The sequence below is a fragment of the Varroa destructor genome, unplaced genomic scaffold (genome assembly GCF_002443255.2).
Source record: "Varroa destructor unplaced genomic scaffold, Vdes_3.0 BEIS01000002.1, whole genome shotgun sequence".
Taxonomy (NCBI): Eukaryota; Metazoa; Arthropoda; class Arachnida; order Mesostigmata; family Varroidae; genus Varroa; species Varroa destructor.
In genome coordinates this window covers 1075106-1095535 of record NW_019211455.1, presented here as the reverse complement: position 1 = coordinate 1095535, position 20430 = coordinate 1075106, and the positions used below count along the sequence as shown (strand labels likewise).

The following is a 20430-nucleotide window of genomic DNA, read 5'->3' as shown; positions in this document are numbered from 1 at the left end:
AAATACAACCAATCGGGTCGAGTCACCCTCGGAAGCTGGGCTTGATAGCTCGACGACGCCCGTCTCACTACGAAGGCTCAGGCGTTAGCATATCGGGTTCTAGCCTGCCGACCAGCTGCAGCCTAACTAGTCGAAGCACGAACCAACCAAATCAAGAGAATAGTAGAGGTCTGTCACCGTGGCGGGCGTGCCGGGACCTTGAGAAGGTAGGCAGTAGGCTTGCCCAATGCGAAAAGAAAACGCTGCGCAACTGAAAAAGGCCACCAGAAGAGGAGCGGTTGCCTGTGGGACGCAGGAGGCTATCCGTAGGTGTGGAAGAGGCCGGTGGGGAAGTTGCTGGCATGAAACCTTGCGAAAGCATCTCTAAGCTTTTATCTCCATATCGCTTTCTCTCGTCCTCCTATTTGCTACAGAGGTCGGATCTTATAGCTTACAAATAAGTTACTTTCGAGCATCTAAGGTGTTGAGCGTAGGTGAAGGGTTTCAAGCAAACGCTCACCCCTCTCTCGTGATGTACCGCACTGGGTCGGTGCTGTACTGGCGATTCATTCAAATACGAATCGCCTCTTAGAATGCCCTATCCTAACTGATAGCTTATGACCCTTGACCGTCGAACCCTACAAAATACCTAGGACAGTAACGCTTAGATATACGTCTTGTGGTTCGCTTTCCGCCGTTGGGCCTGACCAACCGTAAGACGGCTGGTACGAAGCGCCGCTTTAATGCATAAATAACGAATAAACGAGTTGCCTTTCCCGTATAAACCCCTTCCCACTGTAGTTTATAACAATGAGATGCTACTACTGCTACTTCTGGCTGTTTTCTTTATAACGGAGAATGGCCAAGCGGACGGCGTTTGGCTTGCGAGCAAACAAAATGAGATCTACTGTAATGTAATCACGTAGCCCAGGCATAATCATTATTAGAAGACATATATATAACGAACATAGATATCAAGTTATAGAACACTAAAAATAATAAGCATTACGCTTTTAATTATTTTGTGCCCCCTACAACTTAAAATAATTGATCGTAGTATCATTGTCAATGTTATCAGGTAGAGAAACGTTTAATGACAGAAGCACTATTTTTTATATGTCTTAGTAATATTTTACGTTACATAAAAAAATCTTACGAAAAAAAAGTAAACGTTACTAAAGTACTATCGATTTCGATACGTGTTTTAAATAAAACTGAGTTTTTCTTGTTGTTCCAGAGCACTAGCATTAAGTTGTAAAAAAGCATAACTGCGTATAGGTTGGACATTTGCTTTAAAACCAGAAACGATCTCTGGCTCCTCTTCACGGAGCAGAACAGCCAAACGTAAACAACAGCTGTGTTGTAACGGTTTTTTTTTTATCTAATACCTGTCAGATATAATTTGATATCTCGAAGGTCGTTTGCGAAGTTCAAAAATGGCGTCTGAAAACTGTAGGATGCACCCCGCACCTATCGGACTTCAATGAGAATCGCCTAGAGGTACACTTGAAGGAAAACGGCCAACGAAGAACTCATGTATTCGCTTATAATATGAACTGCAGTCGCCTCACTACTGTCTGGCATCGTAGACCTATACAATTTTTCTAAAAATCAGAAGCCTGGGTGCCCTATAGATTGAGTAAAGGATACACGGAAACATAGCTTCTAATCGTCTCGCAAGATTACACCCAGTGCCAGCCAAGATATCAGACTTCTACACAGAATTGTTATCGGAAGTGGCGTCTCTACTCCAATCTAATCTAAAAGACAAAAAATAATTATAACCTCAAAAATTACCTCTAGTTTTCAGAATAAAGCCAAATTTTCATCATAAAAACAGCATCATTTACATTTAATTTTATATACTAGGATATGCTTGAAAAACCAGACGGTCAACAAGCAATAATTGACCTAGTTGCGTCGAGAGATACAAGGCCATTTAACAAAAAAGACCCAATAGATACGGCGAAGTGACTTCTCCCCACAAAAATGCCAGGTTAGAAACAGCAAAGACCTCATTTTGCTTCCTCACTTGACTCTACAAAGATTACTTAACTCTTAAGATTTTACGCCATTATGTGGTGATTGCACTTTAAAGAGCATGTCAACTCACTGGATTGTGTCTTAAATACATTAATCCGCAAATAAAGCAACTGATAAAGTCGCTACAAACTTTCGCTCACATCCATTCGGGAGTCACAACTCTACAAACTATTCCTATAGATAACATCCACAAACAGGTAAATAATACAACCGAAAAATAAATGGAACAGTACAAAAACATGTTTTTTTTATCTATCTACTTATCTATACAGGCATCTATGCATAATTATTAGTGTTTTGTTCAGTTCTCCTCACTTACTTACGCATCGATCGTTTGTATTATTTGAAAGCGTCCTTTTTTTTAGAAAGGCTCGAGCTTAGGCTCCACAAAAGGATGTTCCCAGTGAAAAAAGTCCATGTTTGACTTCTGCAGAATACGGAATGGACAGCCCCGGGGGCTACGGTTAGATACAAAATTTTTTTCTCAACTATGCCAGGTCGTACATGGCAAAGGTCATTAAAGCTGCTAGCAAAAGCCTGAACGAAAGAGCTTCTTGCAACCGAAATATACTCTAGATTTTGTGCCAACGGATTACGGTCCTTTCCGATTATTGGGGAATGAAATTCATAAGAGTACGTTTGACAGTGAAGACACTCTTAAAAGCTGGCTGAAGGAGTGAAAGAAACATCTTTGCGTTAGATACAAACATTGCCTTTACTTATATACCAACTTAATTCTCTCAGATTCTATCACTTCAGTGTTACGCTTAAGTCATATGGTTTAGCAACAGATAATTCGTCTCTTTTTCTCATTCTTATCTGTTTGCGTTCGATGCAACATATCCCTTAAAAATTGAAGGGATAGAATTCTATTGAAATAATATTTTCTATTCTATCACTTGTATTCGAATGATTAGGTTAGAACAGGAAATCATATTTTATTTTGTTAAAGCCCCGGGGCCCCGTTTCTGAATGAATTCGAATGACCAAATAAATTTTTATACAACCTTTGTGTATTGTAGTTATTGGGGAGCTTATTGTTTACCCTTCGAAGGTATAACTCAGCTTGCTTTCTGGATTTATTTTTTGCCTATTCCTAAAAATACTTCATTTATGTGTAAGTTCTAATTGTTAAAGGTTTGCCTGGACACGCATCTATGCAATTCTGTCTCGGCGCTGCCGATCTTCAGCGATTTCGTGAAGTTCACTGAAGACTCAAACTTGCTGAGTTAGCATCTCTCGCATTACAGTCGCGTAGAACGAGATGTGAAACAGCTGCTCTGAGGCTCTGGAGAACGGCTAGTGGCAGGCGCCTGACCCCGCGTTGGGAGGTCGTACCTGGTCGCCTTAGGTAGTTTGGAGGCTAGTCTGGGGCAGTCGCAAAGGGCATTCGTTGGGCAAGCGACGAACACCAAGGCTGATGAACATGAAAGTAAATGAACATCAGCGCACCCTACCGTCTTGAATGGGACCGCATGAAGGCGTCACCAGGGAGCTTTCATTCGGATTTTGTAGCATTTGTAGCTTTCTCCGACGGCGCCCCTGTAGTGCCGCACAGTAATAACAATAGTGTAGGTAAGAACTAACAGCACTGGCATCAGTAGCAAAGGATGAAAAAAGGAGTATCAGAAAAAGCATCGAGCAGGTCCCTTTGTACGAATATCTGCAGTAGGTCTATAAGTTCAGCTGAAGTGATGTTGAACGGGCGCGAAGCGAAGCAGAAGTTGGCTAGCGAAGGCAGTCAGCGCTCGGCTTAGTACTCCTACTGCTGCTGACCAACAGGCTTCAGCAACCGACCTGCCGTAAGACGTAGCAGCAGACCCGTGCGGCGATGGCTTTATGGGGGCCGCCCGGAAGCGTCGGCTGTATTGAGAGTAATGAAGAGGATTATGGCCCCTCACTTTACGCGGTCTCGCAGAGCATAAGCAGCGAAGGCCGTAGGAGTGGTAGTAGAGCCCCCAGCAGCAGCAGCAGCAGCAAAAACACCAGATCTGCTGCAGTCTTTTTGGTTTGGTCTGGGCCTTATTCGGTTAGAGTAACTGCCCTTTCCGCCATCGAATTTCTCGTTCCACGAGGATAGGAGGGGCACCGAATAAACATTTTACTGCCTTTACTGCGGTACTGCCATCAACCAGCGACGACCCCCCGCGTAACTAACGTCCACATGAGCCCACTGACATTTATACGTTCATATCCTCTAAACACCTTCCTCTTGGCTGACCATTGCTAGAGCTGGAAGCACTAACAGCAGCTGTAACAACAGCCTCTGGCGGGGTAGTTGTGGCAGCCAGTTAAAGGCCGGGCCGGCCACCTGAACCAGCATTGGCGTCGCCTAAGTAACAAAGAATAGCTCGCAGCCAACGAATCTAACTCAATCTGCTGCTACCAACCCCCAAAGAGATTCATAGAGAGAGTTGTCCACAATGAGGATCAGGCGCCAAAAAAGCGTTGCCAGTGCAAAGCCACGAGGACAAAGAGGCTGGTCGGGGAGTAGGATGGGGCAACATAGAACCGACGACGGATAGCGAGAGCCTTTAAGTTCGTGGGAAGTCTTTAGGTGTCATTCGCTTTAGAAAAAGATACGGGAAGACGACACAATAGCGGAATGAATCAGGGAACAGTCATTGTAGCCCTTTACGTCTGCAGCTCTTGTCGTCTTTAGTACATGGGCGTAACGGATCGTGAAAAGAGGGGTAAACAAGTGGTGACAAGCTTCCCTGCATATGTAGAGCCGCTTTTCCTTTTTGCAATTTGCGTTTTTAGAGCCTGCCGCCGCATGGGCGTTACCGCTGGCTTTCCTGACTGCACTCTGCACGGCAGAGTCGATCGAAATATGACTAGCACTTCTAGAGTCGAATGGCCGAAGGTGTCACAGCATTGCGTTACTTCAGCGTCAGACGCGGGACGAGTCAGAAAAACCGGATGACGCACACGGACTTAAGCCATACATTCACAGCAACTTCTTATAACGAGCGTATGCCGACACTGGTAGTGCTGGACTTGGCAACGTTGCTATGTTGTGCGTTGTGCCGCTGAGAAGTGCCGACACTACAGCAAAAAAGAAAAGAGAAGCAAAGGTAGTAGCGACAGTAGAAGCACGAATAATAGAAACAGCAAAAGGAGCGGTACCAATTATTTCATCAACTTTAGAAGTAACAGCAGGAGACAAAGAAACTGGGAGGACTTCACAAGTGCCGCATGCGGGGCAGCGAGCACCCTTATTGCCCCGTAAGCCTTGCCCGGTCTTCCTGCCAAACGGTCTACAGAGAACGGCCGACGTTTGCAATCCGATATCCATGCGGCTTAACATGATTACCCCACACCCCCCAAAACTCTTTATCCCTCCTGGCGTCAGCAATGAGACCCAAACATCCCTTCATTGGCGTTTCGTGTCTGTTCCCTGGCATTTTTCGCTCTGTTCAGCCGTCAAATGCAACCGGCTTTACCCTCCTTAATGATTTCGAAGAAGACGGGTTAAGTCTGGTGGGCAAACGGGGCAGGAACAAAACCAACCTCAGCAAAGGTGCTACGGATTCTAATGACGAAAGTGGATAGGCCTGCTGCTGGCGTCAGTGCTGTCATTGTCATCTTATACTACAAAAAGGGAGCTAAACCGCTACCATGCGACTGCAAACCGATAGACTGACGAGAGTCGCTAGGGGCTGTCGGGGGAAAGGGGACTCGGTGGGTAAGAAAGGGATATAGAGGCAAATGTGATAGAGTTCGAGGGCGAGAAACGGATGAACGAGGAGTAAGGAAGCCATCGTCGGTGCGAGAACCACATGCTGGGGAATCGAATGTACATGTGTGCGTATGTAAGACACGGTTTAGCAGTAGAGTCAGCCTGTCCCGCCTAGTGGAAGGAAGCGCCAGTGGCGAACGGTGAATCGAATAGCGTGAGCGGAAAGCGATTAGGACGCAGATAGCGGACCCCCAGTGTTGGTGAGGTTGGCTAGGGGAGAGAAGACGTAAGGATACGAGACTTAGCGAGATACAGGAAAATTACGCTAGCTGGCTCAAGGCATGCCCAACCCAGTTCAGGCTGTAGCTAGAACGGGCTGCGACGCAAATGTGAAATGGGACTCAACTACGGCCTGCGCTTGCCTAACGAACGATGTTGAATGGCAGGCAGCCAGCGAAAACGTGAGGCCCAAAAGAGTGCTTCAGGAAGGAGAGTATGAGATGTTTCTGTGGGAAAAGATGTTTAACACACTGGGAAACGACGGCGATAGCGAGTAAGCCGGGAACAGAACCCAATGAAGTCCAACAGTTCCGGCGACCACTTTCCCTAAGCAAAAGTTAGCGATTCATAGGAAGACGATTTGGGGTTTTGAACACACTAAACATACAGAATACAGTTATATTATCCACAGAACGGTGAAAGCGAAAACGTAAGGCCAAACCGATATATTGGATTCTAACATATAGCCATTAATCGTTGAACATTTGCGGGACATCGGAAAGACTCGTTAGAGCGGCGGCCACATTCACAATAATGGCTGACGTTAATAAAATCGAAGGTTGAACACCATAGCATAAGATAAACGAATGTATGGTATTCTCTTATCTACATTGTGTCTTTATAGTTTGATGGCGGAAATCTTTTGTACTTAGAAATATGCGAGAACAACAAATACATCATAATGAAAAGAAAAAGGGTAATAATATTTTTTTTTAATTACGCTTATTTACTGTGTAGGCAATGTCTCAGTACTGTACTTTTTTATTCTTTTATTAATCTTATCCATGTGTTGATGGCATTATTAGTATTACTATCATATTAAAAAGTATATAAAGTTGGCTGGGGGCAAAGTACCGGTTCATGCAGCTAGAAGATGCTTAAATGTATAGTAAACCATAAAACAATAATATAAGTTAACAATAGGCAGATTAAAGAATCTGCTAGATCTCACGCGGTTAGTTAATCTACCGTGAGTTTGAATCATGCTCTGTACCCAAGAGCTTTGACAGCAATGGTGACATGTCACGGTAGTGGTTTATTCTTATTCCAGTTTTCCTAATTGGAATGTCGCCTGCGATTTCGTCGCAAGCTAGAGCGATTTGTCTACCTTGATCATTGTTCCGTCGCGATACTTTAACCTACTGCCACGATAGCGTGTCAAACGCTGATGCAGAGCGACACGCAGTGAGACGAAACCGCACAATATGTTAATTTGTACAAAAATGTATGTGGTCTACGCTCGTCCACTGTTTCGTCATAGGCGCACGGTCCTTTTTCGAAGGTACCGATGTCCATCTCAAGTCCTAGCTAGCTGTGCGGAGCTGATTTGTTACGAAAACAGTTTCCATTTAGTCATCTCAGGTGAACATCTCAGATTAGGCCCCTGCTGTGTTTGAGGTAGCGTTTTGAAAAAAAGTTTTTACGGCTGGCTTCTACTATATTTTTTTCCATGATGAGCATCACTGCCGCTGTATGGAATTCCTTCAAAAAAAAAACACTGCTTTCAGCTGAACTGTAGCTTTCTCAGGTCGAACAGGTCGAATGCTTAGGTCGACAGAAGGGTTGCTGAGTGGGTCGCCTGGAAAGAAATTTGATTCTACTATTTCTGCCTTTTAGGCTGCTCCTCTGACGGAGAATCCAGCAGCTGGCACCCTATATCGAAGAGGCTCTTCAAGCAAGCTGATGATGGTTAGGGTGATGCTTCTCACTGGTAAGCTGGTGGAGTACGATAATACGAGAAATGCTAATAGAATAGCATTGGTGCTCTGGTGAATGCCAGCTCCATCCAACCGAAACAAAAGATTTGCTTTGCTCTAGAACGTTATAAATCAATTGTGTTATCTGAAGCTCTTTGTTATCATTACTATCATTCAGATTTAGTGACTACAAATAAGAAAACCATGGAGAAGAAGGTGCTTAGGTTATTTTATAGGCTTCCGTTGCATTCCGTAAAAATAATCATTTTTACTATAATAACGGAAAAATTAAATACGTGCGTACGCGTACCAATAATATTGGTATATATATATAATGTCTTGTGAAAATCACTAATAAAGATCCTGTACGTATCATAATTTACCTAGCTAGTGACAATCTGAAAAGCTTCCCTAAGCTCTACAACTATCAGTGGTGTTTCAGAATGTTCATACTATTAGTAAAGATCGCTCTTCACAGTTGTCGCAGACTTCACCGTATTTGTGAAAACAGGCAAAGGAAAAAGAGGGATGAAATTCTCCGTTACATAGATACAGGAATTCACTGGCCTCACCGTCAGTAACCCCCATCGGAGGCAATCCATGTACCGCCTGCCTTCTCACCTCCAAAAGCAATGCAGTTGTGACGTTGAAAATGGTGAAGTGGCAGTTGCATTCGAGCCCCAGCCGGCGACTCACTTTCAGTCAAATGCCATGGGGCTACATAGGCCGCGTCGATTGGCTTTCGTTCAGGTCAGAGGTAGCCGCGTGCCATAAACTATCGATAAAGTATAAACGTTCCCTGCCCTTCCCGCACTCACACCTCACGAACGAGATCTCTGCCGGCCTTTTTCGTGTTATGGAAAGGCGGTAGCTACTGGTGTAGCCTCAGCTGCCACTACCACCGCTCGTGCTTCGGCATCGTTTCTTGTTGACATTTTTATTGGCCCACTCGCTTGGGTCAGTCCTACTGATGCTCGTAGTAGCTACGCGGCTAGCATTCGTAGACGATTTTGCCAGCAACGCGCGCTTGGCAATAGCAAGTGGCAGACGCGTCACAGTTTCACTTTGGGCCGTCAATCGGCAAGCTTTTAGAAGCCTACGGTCGGACGATTGCTCGCCGCACGCCGACGTCGGACAAATGACCTCCGCTCGAAGCACCGAACGAGTTCGACATTTAGCGAGAACCGGCAACAACCAACAACGAGGAAACGCCCATTCTTTGTCGTCCTCGTAATACTAACAGTAGCAACGGTAGGCCTGAAAATCTCATAGCGTACCGTTTATTTACGGGCGTCGACGAGTAATAGCGGTCAATAGCACCGACGATGGTGGGGCTCCAGTAAGGCGGTAGCAGCAGGCGGTTCAGACAGTGGACGCTGACGAATAGTAGGGACGCAGAAGAAGGAAAGGGAGAGGTGCCGGCAGCGACAGATAACGATCACGAGTATTGTCCGCCTTGCGCACGGGGGTTAAAGAATCGCACGGCGGCAAGCCGTGGTTGTGCAGGCCCGTGGTAGCGGTGATAGTAATGGTGGCGAAATTGCTTTGAGAGCAATATATCCTCGGACAAAGTAGGGGCTTAAACGGTAGGAGAATAGGGTAAGAGCGTCAATCCTAGTTTCTGAGACTAGAAAAAAAGGGCTGAATATTCAGCGCTCGTAGACGCTCTTCGACAAGCTGAGATATCCACGGAGTTTGTTACTACATAAGTGGGAAGTGCGTAACTTGGTCAAAGGGAGGACTAACGCGAGAAAGAATTCAATAGGTAGACTTTGGGTGAGGAATAAATGGTGATTAAAATAGTCTATGCATGTTTGTTTGTGAGAGTATCTGTGTGTACGAGTGTTTTCGATGTCCCTATATGCATCCACACGAGGCATACTCCAAAGGATGGTTACCATCTTTTCATCCAAAAGGCGAACGATACAAGCTCGTGTGTGGAAGCGAGGAAGACGGTATAGCGGGCAACGACACGTACAACAGTGACGACGACAACAACAGCAATGGCGTGTTGGACGGAAGAACGAAGTGGAACCTTAAGCCGACGCAAGCTCCTGATATTCCGCAGCTTTCGATGGGTGGTGGGTGGTGCAAATTAGGATTGCCGTAATCAAGAAACACTCGGCCACCCTTTACATTAGACCCATTACCCAACAGCATCTGGCCGCCTTACAGCTTAAGCAACGGAGATGAACAATGACGAAGTAGTCTGTTAACACCAAACTACGATGTGGGCAAGGCAAGCCACGAATATGCAGGCGGGCACGCTAAGGAAAAATATATAGATGAAATGTACGGGCGACGCAAGCCATAGCGGCAACTCTGATTACGACGATTCAAGAAGCTGCGTCAAGCGAAATTTCTTACTAGACAATAGGGAGTAGGAAGCATTAAAAAGTTCGCACATTTTAAAAGGGACAGCAATACCCACCCGTTTACTATTCAGACTAGAGAAAAGCAACACAAGCCACATACGCGTATAGCAACATTTTGAATTTCGTAAATGACGTAGACATGGTCACGGGCCGGGCAAAGCGCAAAACGGAACAGTTCTACAGAAACAGGCAAACAGTAGCATTGAATTTCCTCCGCTGCTGGGATTTGAAATAGATGCATTAACTTTTTGAAATACTTTGAAATGACGCTACTGTAAGAGCTACGTTGTCACACGGAGGTTTTTTCAGTCGGTGTTTTTTTACAATAATTTTAAGCATGTTATTGGCTGTGAAGATCATACACAAGCCTGTTTTTCTATCTGTAGAAATGGGGCTCTCTTTTTTTCTTTGGGGTTTCAAGCTAGAACCACTTTATCATATTTTCATATGAAAATAGCTGATTGCAAAATAGATCTCCTGCCCTGATCGAGTGAAGCCAACGTTCATTAATTGTATGTCGGGAGTGCATATTTCAATGAATAACTATAGAGAGAGCTATAGAGAAAACATCCGATTTACCCAAACACCCAGCATATTGCCAATTTACTAGAGAATGCACGTAACAGGCAAATCACCTGGGCCCGATTTTCTTCCAAAACATTGTCAGCCATGACCAGCGAGGTAAGAAAATGCGCAGACACAGCCGATCGGCACGTTGTCCTACGATACTCCTTCAACGGCTCTCGTAATTTCCTCGTGAGATCATGAGTCGGTCAACGCTTGCAAATAGGCAACGTGTTAAAGTCAACGTAGTTCTTTCACCGTGTTGACTATCGCTAAAACGTCTTTTCAGTACGTGATTTGGCTAACCGGTGATCTGCTATACTATCTACTACGTTACTTACTATGAACTAGGTTACTAACGATCCATAAAGGATATTCAGTCTTTTCGACTTTACATCACATATGCATTTGTAAGTTTACCTGAAGAAAGTGTAAAAAAATTATCACAAGCAGGCAGTCGGCTTCGACAACAGGCACTGAATGAGTGGTACACCTAAGCTGTAAGAGGACATGATGGTGTTCCAAAGGCAACAAATGTTTCCACAGCGATGACGAAGAAGAAGCAACAGAGAAAAGCGGTATGAGAATTCAAAGTATTGGCAACCAAAGAAGGCAAAGCCTGAAGTGCATGTCTACGTGGCAGAGGGCCTATCAGAGGCAGGTAAAGGCTAATAACTAACTTCAGGTGAAATAGGATTCAACAGCAAATAGGGACAAACAGCTGGGCAGAAACACGTCCGAAAAGCTTGTACAGAGAGACATTTAAGTACAAAGTGGGCACTCCTCCTCGGTCAGATTTCGCGCATGTATGTCTTTCCAGAATTGCTGGCAACTTCAGGGATACAAGAACTTTGGGAACAGGTTAATCGGTAGCCGGAAATTAGTTGCAATGACAGCACCGGCCGGAGAAACTAAGAAAATCATGTTCGTCGACTCTGAGAGCAAAAGTAGCCACGAAAAATAGCTAGAAGGTTTGACACAAATAAGTACGAAGGGATATTCGGCGACAGAGATCTCTGGCAGCAACGAATCACTACTGGAGACCCTTTATGGCCAATGATAGAAAACGTCAGCTAGGGACACCAGGGCACAGGCCATGCGGCCTATGCTTCGGCAGAAACGCTGCTACGGCCTGTTAAATAGATAACCGTAATGTATTTTTATTATATGACTATTGTGTTTATGAGTGAGTCAGTCTACGTACGGTTTCTGCGTGTAGGAAAGTCGTATACCTTTGCAGCATCACTTGCGTGGATTTCACCAGCTGTCAAACGTCATATCTTGCTAGTCAGTAATCTTGAAACAGAAGCAGAAATAGCACTGATTTTACACTACTTCGTGCCTCAACCTTTCCTCTCCCCTTGCCCTTTATACAACCACGCTACTTCATTCTTGTGGTATGACATAAACCATAGCATTCATTGCATTACAGATATATGTTCATAAGAGGACAAGTTTCATTTAATTTTTTCAAGCTCCTCTATACGATTCAAGTCTTCCACCACTGGGTGGAACCGGAGGAACAGATTCCCTATTTGCATCGCAGAGGCGAAACAGTTGAGGCAACGGTGTGGAATTGCTAGACCCACAGCGCCAAAACAAGACAATGCCAGATACGAATAGAATAAGGCAGTGCCAGTTATAGCAGCCTAAACCGTGCTTCAACCAGGTGATGCCGTAGAATGACACTCACAGCCATGTATATATGCCCAAGCAGAGGAACTTTTCGTGAAACCTAAAGGGTTTTCCACCCAACGGGTCGCTGCTCTCTGGCCTGTACCTTTGTAAATGCCAGTAAAGTAGCAGTACAAACAGTACAGCCCTACTCATCTGTTCTGCCTTCCTGTCCAGTCGTTTACCTATGTTACCCACTTCCAAAGCTGGGGACTTCTAACGGTCTAACAGCAACGTCTCTGAGAGCGCCACTTCCAGCAACGCATCTCAAAACAGACAACCGGTCAGCGAACGGCACCAGCAACTACCGGCTTTTCTCAGTAGGGTCAAAGCCTCCGAATGAATGAATACGCGGGGGATAAGGAGGCAACAGCAGAAAGACTCAGGAACGGCTTTCTAGACTAGGCCGAGCCCAGCTGGGCTCTGCCGTACGACGCGGAACTAGCACAGGCATGTATCGCAGAACGCGCTGGTGAACGCAATGGGTTCAAAATTTACGACTCTGTGGAATGCAGCAGCAGGCTGCATAGTACACGCTATACACACAGCAGCAGAAAAGAAAAAGAAACTTTGTTTGCCCGCCGCCTGAGCGCTTGGCACAACCGCCGGCGGTTGCTTGTCCGTGGGCTAACAACTGCTTTCTAAGGAACATATATACACAAACACAAAGACAGAGAAAGCCCACCTCTAGGCCAAACACTAGCCTCTGAAGATTCGTTTTCAGTTCTCGCAACTTCTTTCCCTCAGGTTTTTTCTCCTATCCTCACGTATCTATGCAAACGGCTAAAAGTACGGCATCCCGGCCGACATCTCGACGTCTTGGTACCGTGCAGCTGCTAACGGTAGACGGCAGAAGAATCGCTCGAGGAGAATGGAATCCAAAATGGCACAACATCTATTTTCCTTGGTATTTCTTGGTTCTTTCTCGGGATACATCGGTGGATGACATCAGGTTCAGTGTTCAGTAGAGAGTGAGTTGGCAATGAATGTGCCTATACCGTCTGTGATGGTCCGTGGTCTCTCTCTCTCTCTCTCTCTCTCTCTCTCTCTCTCTTTATCTCGCTGTCACTTTCTGTTTTTCGCGAAAAGCCACGGTCAGGACTCTATAGGGGTAAGCGGTGGCCGGGGGTAACGAAGGGCGGCTTGTTCGTCCGTTGTAGCTCTGCTCATGTGTTGCTCGGTGCCTTGTCACAGAAACGTTTCCTCGGAGGCTGCTGCTGCTTTATTCGGTCCTTTTCAACACCAGGGTAGAAAGCGAAACTCCGTTGTTCTCTCGTACGCGTACATCCTTGTCGTAGACACCCTACTGGAGGCCGAGGTAGCAGTCTAGCTGGCTTGATTTGTTCTTATTTTCCGGACGCAATCTATAATACGCAGCCATACAGATTCATGCACACATACTCAAGTTGAAACAGGTTGACTTCAGTTTACGATAAAACATCCTTCCACGCAGATGCTTGTCTCACACGCCTTCTGCTGTATTCGACATAGGAAGTCACTGAAATTATGGGGCCCTTGAGAAACCACTTCTTCCCCGTGTCGTGATTCCGATGCTTAAAACTCTTCGACTACTTTTTTGTTTTAAAAGCTCGACCACCTGACGACAACAGCAACGCGCGATGCGGTAACATACTGCTATTACTCGAAAGTAATACTTTGGCTACATCTTTGTGTGACTTTGTATTAAACATGAAAATTATGTTTATAGGAACAAACTGAATCACTTTCAGCCAGCGGCGAGGCGTAAAAGCATTTCGCTACATTACTCAAGCAGGTAGACATGGTAAACCAACCATAATATAAGTCGGCCAACAAAAGAACCCAGCGTTGTTCAAGCTCCTGTCAAAATAAAAAGGAACAATTGGGAGGAGCGTAAGATTTAGCTCGTTGTAGAGTCCCTGGTTGATGTTTAATTATTAAATCGCTCAAGATCCATCTTTACTCATTAATATAATCTTTCTTACGTTGTAAATATTTTCAGTTCGATAAAAAAGAATTTAACTGTGAAAAACTTCACCTCTACTATATATCAATACGTGCAGATATAATCAAATGTGAAAGAACTCTGAAGCACAACGTTTATTTATTGTATGAATTGCAATCAAAATTCACAGTACAGGATACCGATACGCTGCCCGATATTGGGGCACGTTATGTTCATATCTTCAACACTTGTTTACTGATTTGCTTGCGCCAGTGCAATCCTCAGGGGTGCACGTAGTTTAAGGGCACGATAGCTAAACGTTCTTGTTCGCCTAGTTCATCTTGATGCAATCATGGCCATTGCGATACGCCCAATATGTGCGGGCTCTCGACTTCGGTTGCACTTGTGTTGCGCCTTGGGTGGCAATCAGGTGCTTCGCCAGTTCAAAGTTATATCCATTATCTATGAAGGGTCAAAGACAGACAAAAATGCTACAAAACCCCCGTAAGCTCTTTGGAAGGAGACGCATTTTTCTCGGCAATTGAAAACGTCGTGTAACCTGTTCAGAACTTACGTTTTCGAGGCTGTTTTGCTTAACTGCGTAAAGTCATTTAGGTCTGCCATGTCTAACATAATGAGTCAAGGACCTAGTGATTGCTTTTTTGACTGCGCGCATCGTACGCTCAGAGCATCGCTGGGCAAAGCGGCCTATCTTAACGCCACTGTTCACAATGAGGGGCTGCCGTGGACAGATTTCAGATAGCGTTGGAACTCGTCTCGGTTCGAAATTGGGAACGCCAATTGAGAGATTCTACCGCAAACCAAAGAAATAGAGCGGATGATCATTTAGACTTATGACCAGGGAAAAACGTGTGGCTACATCTTCTTAGTGGTTTCATTACTCACTAGAATATATGTTAATTACAAGAAAATAGATACACCTAATGAAAGCTCCGTGATCGGTTATTTGTTTATTAGGTATGATGGAGTCATTTCTAGGTCGTTTGTGCGCGATCTGGTAGGTAAGACTATATAGTAAGTAGGTGGTTGATAATTTGTATATCATTTTCTCACAGTGATGCTAAGAAATGAGATTAATTGGAATTTTCTTTTTGGTGAACCAGATACGTGAAGCACTTCTTACCAACCGGAATGAAAACTTTGGGAGAATATCGGGCTCTGTATTAAACATTTCAAGTAAGTTCGTTCGAAAACATGGAAAAGCTCAGAGGAACGCAAGAAGCTGTCTTTCATGTATACTTCCATTAAAATCTCCTATTATCTTTAACGTTTATTAGAGTGTGTCGTAAATTCGTATATGGCATAACATCAAGGAGAGTCGGATCACTCATATCACCAATTTGTTTCTTCAAAAACAAAGCTTGATTAATTCAATTCCATAGGTTTTTCAAACTCGGTTAACCTTTCGCTGAATGATTTGGCCACTTGAGAAGTTATTTGATTTACCTTCATGTACTTAATGAAGACTGTTTGATCTAATTATACAAGAGTACATTTCTTAAATTCATTACTATGTAAGTTATGAGCTAGGTGCGAGCCGAGAGACGTCAAGACCGACGCGATTAACCCCTGGATGGATCTGTTTTGCATTTCATCTAGTGAGTCGATACAATCTTCGCAAAATTAACTTACACAAATGAGTTATAACCCAACGAAAAACAGTACTATACATCGAAATGGCCGGTGGAAGGACTTCAAAGGCGACAATTTCTATTCAAACCCAAATTCAATAACAATTTCAATATCTAATTGTTTAATGGGTTCCTTGATTGCGTTGACCAGCACAAACCATCGTAGTATAGGAACCGAGATAATCATGCCATTCTCGGAGCCCCATCTGGCTACCATTACGGTACGGTAAAAGAAAAAAACATATTTTATATACTATTAAGTATACATTATATGCTGCCTACTCCTGCTACCATGTTACTAGCATGCCGATTTATAGGTACTACATTTATTTAGATACCACACGTGGGTACTACTGGCAGGTCAAGGCTCCACTGTTTCAATATTGTACATTGAAACAATAACATCAGTAATGCATTTTTGCACAGATAAAGGGTATGAATGGCATGACATACATACCCTTAAGCCACTTCATATTCTTGTAAATAACGGCTGTATACGCACCAATCGCTTCTACCTCGAGCGCACCTTCTTTTTGTGTTTTCGATCAGATTTGTCTCCATCCGGAGCCCTTAGACTCAGCACCACTGGTGTTGCTTTCGCTGAGGCTTTTGTATCTATCCGACTTTTCCCAGTACCAATAGGTTCCTATTGTAGTACAGTGTATCGTATAGAAAAGTGTAGCCATAATACGAACAGAGAAGCCGTGCTTAAATTGTTATTACGCTGACATTTCAGCTAGTCAATCTCAAGTGTATTTCAGTGGATCAGTCTTCAACGTTGGGCAAAATATAAATGAAAGGTTCATTACCAATATGAAAAGGAGTGAATCAAACATATACCGTTATTTGAGCGTCGCACAATGGAGTCTTTTGCAAGGCACTTCGTCTCGGTTAGCAAGCCTTTACCAAACATGACGAGCAAAAAATCATCCGTAGAGTTCACGTATCAACTATTAATAGATCCAAATAACCCATGACGATCCACCAACTCTGGTAATGGATTTTCCGTAGTGTGAGGTAGTTCGTTAACAGGGCGAAATTTCCCTGACTGAGGCAGTTGGCCGTCTAAGTGGCTGTTCGATTGCTTTGATGTAAACATCAATCGACGTGAGATTGTGGTATGAAGCTAGAACATTGTTAGAAAAACCGAAATCAGGCAAGAAAAAGTTGGCCAGATTTTCTCTTATCTTGCCGTGAACACTGAATGTCCTTGAGACGGGGTGATGCTCTCCGTCACTACAGAGTAAGTTTTTATCAACACGATTATCGGCGACGATGATGCGTAAGTACCGATATAAGGGTATCTATTTCGCAGGACACCTATCTGTAATGGACTGGAATAAGGTATGAGCAATAAGTGATTTAAGAGAGAAGGTATTAAAAAAATTAGAGAAATTTACGTAAAACAGAAGCTAATAAACATATTTTTTCAAGTATAAATGACACGTAGTTAATCAGTTTCGACAAGTCTCATGCAAGTGAGGTTCGGGAAAACACTGTTACTTAGCTTATTTACAGTTTAGATCACTCCACAAAATATTCTCGATTCAGTTATAGCGCTCAATAGTAATTAGCTAGACGTTTTTATTAAACAGCTGAGAAGAAAAATAATTTGCGCGTGTAATCGGGTCTTTTTTAATCGGGCCGTTGTCTTTTTTGGGAGAATAATAAGGGTGCGTTTTTCCTCGCATCAGAGAGTTTGCCCGACTGATTGCCTGAATAAAGTAAGCACAGAGGCCGCTCTCTGGACGAACAAATTCTCCACTTTTCCCCCCCGCTCAACGGCACAACCTAGGCTAGAGCAGGAAAAACTTTATGGCTGCATAACAGCATTACTGCTACCATCACAGCTTACCTCTCCGGGTTTCTTCTGCTGCCGTTTTTCTCGTGCTGTCTAACTTGCCTTGTTAGATTTCTTGTTGGTTGTGTTTCTCTAACGTCGACTGGAGTAATTCTCCTTGTCAGAAATGACTGAAGTGATCCGCTTTTCGAGAAGGAACGCTTCCTTACCGTCTCGCCAAAGTAATGCGATGATGTATGGAAGTTAGCTTGTCCCGGCATTCCTCCAGACTTGTTTTCCCTTCCACCGAAAGGGGCGTTGAGTGCGAGGGATTCCCGACCGCCGCGGCCGACATAAACTTACGTTCATCCTCGAAGGTTGTCATCATGCGCAGTGTTCCCAGTTCTCACCTGGCCAGCTTTTCGCTAGCTGCGCCGTCACCTGAAAGCCTACCTGCTTACTTACCTGCCATGCCACTCCAAAGAACTCGAGCCTTGCGGCTACCCCTTTACTTTGGTAAGGGCGCTCCAACCAACGGAAACACCGACGGCAGCAAGCCACTCCAGCGTTCAGTACCAAGACTAATAGCCTTCTCCCCCTTTGGTTCTTTTCTGGTTCTTCTGCTGTGCCAACAGAAGGCAGAACAGCCCATCATATTTTCCTCGCCGTGCAAATTATAGTGGAAGATGGACTTTTAGCAATAGCAACTGGAAGGTGTGACGGGAAGGGCATATTACTCTGGCCTTCGGTCTGTCTTGTGTCTAGCGCTGAAAAGTGATAGCCGATAGCGGAACAGGGAGTGCAAGACGTTGAAGGAGTAAGGTTGCAAAAGACAAAATGTGTGGAAGAGAACGAAGGCTGATGCTCCAGACTGTAGGCGTTCCCCTACGAACAGAAGCGTCTTTTTGGGACAAATCGTTGTGGTGTATGTGGTGCGAAAACGTCGCGGGAAAACCTTATCACTGATAGGCAATGATAAAAAGAAGTAAAAAGTTCTATAAAAGAACGGTCACATCCTGCGTATACGCTTTGTTTTTTCCAGACGTGGCAAACGCGTCAAGGCAGCGCTTCGATATGCGTGTGTGTGTTCAGCATTTATCGTCGTTAGTCTCTGCTGGTTGCCCATACAGTCTGCTCGCCTGCTTTTACTTTACGGAAAAAATTACTCGAAGATGGTTGTTGAAAGCTGTTGACGTCAACAGAAGTACAGGCGTTGCAGGTAAAGAAGAAAGGATAAACTGAAGCTGAAAAACAGGCGTACAATCATTTCTGGCGGTATAGGCCATAAATATATGATTAACGAAGTGCAGGCGCACTTCTTCGCCTGTTATAAATAAAAGCAAATAGAGAAATGGCAGTAACTCGGCCGTTGTCGTTCGACCATCATACCATATCGCCACCCTATATCCGTAAACGTAAAAATACAGGATTATTCAGCTGCGAGAAACTATGGAAAATTTATAAGATTTTAGAGCTATAAGCAGTAGTATAACTGTAGACATGTAAGCAGTTTTATGTTCATACATACATATATAAAGAAGTTACCTCTTCTGTTACCATAAGAAAAAATTAAGGCGAGGTTTGGGTTAAGTGAATTGCCCGTAGAGAAGGAGCAGGATTAAACATACTCACGAGACAGATTGGGTTGGTAATCAGAGGACACCTACATTGTTACCTACGCACTCGAGAAATCAGTACGAGCTTTAATTTAACCACGAAAAATTCAGTAATACTAATTTAAACATTTCCCTAGAAAAGAAACCGCAATGGCGAAGAGTCAGCAATACAAACGCTAGATGCAGAACCTGTTCTGCTTTCAGTTAACAAGAGAACTCTCCTAGCAACATATTTATATTACATTAACCAATAAAAAACGCTATGCATTTCACACTTATAAAACCGGTTGTACACCTGGTTTTCGCAGAAATCTCAGCCATTACCGGCAATGGCACAGTGTTTAAGTTAATACGAAAACAGCTTTTTACTCATATATAATATTAACTCTCGGGCCAGCGAAATATTTGTAGATTACTACTCAGTGGTTATCGCTCATCTTGGATTAATACAGTTTACTTTTCTATGCCCCTAGATTTAAAAGTTCTGCTAAATTATCTTTAACAACATCAAAGAAATCAAAACTATTCTCCATCCCTCTAATGGCCATATGGCTAAATGCCGGACGATTTTTGTCACCAGTCGAGGGTAACAAAAATAGCACCGGAAAGCGCTATACTTGGTGTCTTCTGAAAAGTGATTTCAGACCTTCAGAGTTACCATATCAACTTGAAGAATACGTGTCCTCGAGAGTTTTAGAGCTAATGATCTCCTAATCGAGAGATATCAATCCGACCGTTCATGTCATTTACTAGCATGGGTAAAGAGAGAGATCAGAAACTTATGCGCGAAGTCTTCAAAGTGTCGCGCAAAGAAACGCGACTGTAAAGATGAGCGTTACAAACGGCTGGTGTAGTAATATCCTGGATACGTGACTGTGTGTCTTTTGTGTTGCTCATCTTAATCCATTAGGGGCAAAAAGAAATAATATCGGAAACAACATTAAACAGCTAACAGTCTCCGGCTTTTCCTTTTTGTTTTTTTTTTTATTGAGAATCCTCCTGTAATCCACCGCCTTAGTGTGGTTCGTGCGAATCCAGAAAAATGTGATGTTCTCCTTTATACCGTTGGACTTGACCTTTCGAGGTCAAATTTATCATATTCTCTACCAGCCTTGATCTTCATTTATTATTAACAGAGCTACAAGCTAATAGAAACATGGTAGGT

General features: G+C 43.9%; 1 protein-coding gene across 1 annotated transcript in view; it reads left to right on the top strand.

The window, feature by feature from the left end:
• The window catches only part of LOC111244428 (uncharacterized), a 54117-nt gene extending 38722 nt beyond the window's left edge, over positions 1–15395 (top strand). Inside the window, exon 3 of the transcript XR_015319891.1 lies at positions 15342–15395. The gene's annotated coding sequence lies outside the window, so the exon portion shown is untranslated. The remainder of the gene's footprint in view (positions 1–15341) is intronic.
• The last annotated feature ends 5035 nt before the right edge of the window (positions 15396–20430 follow it).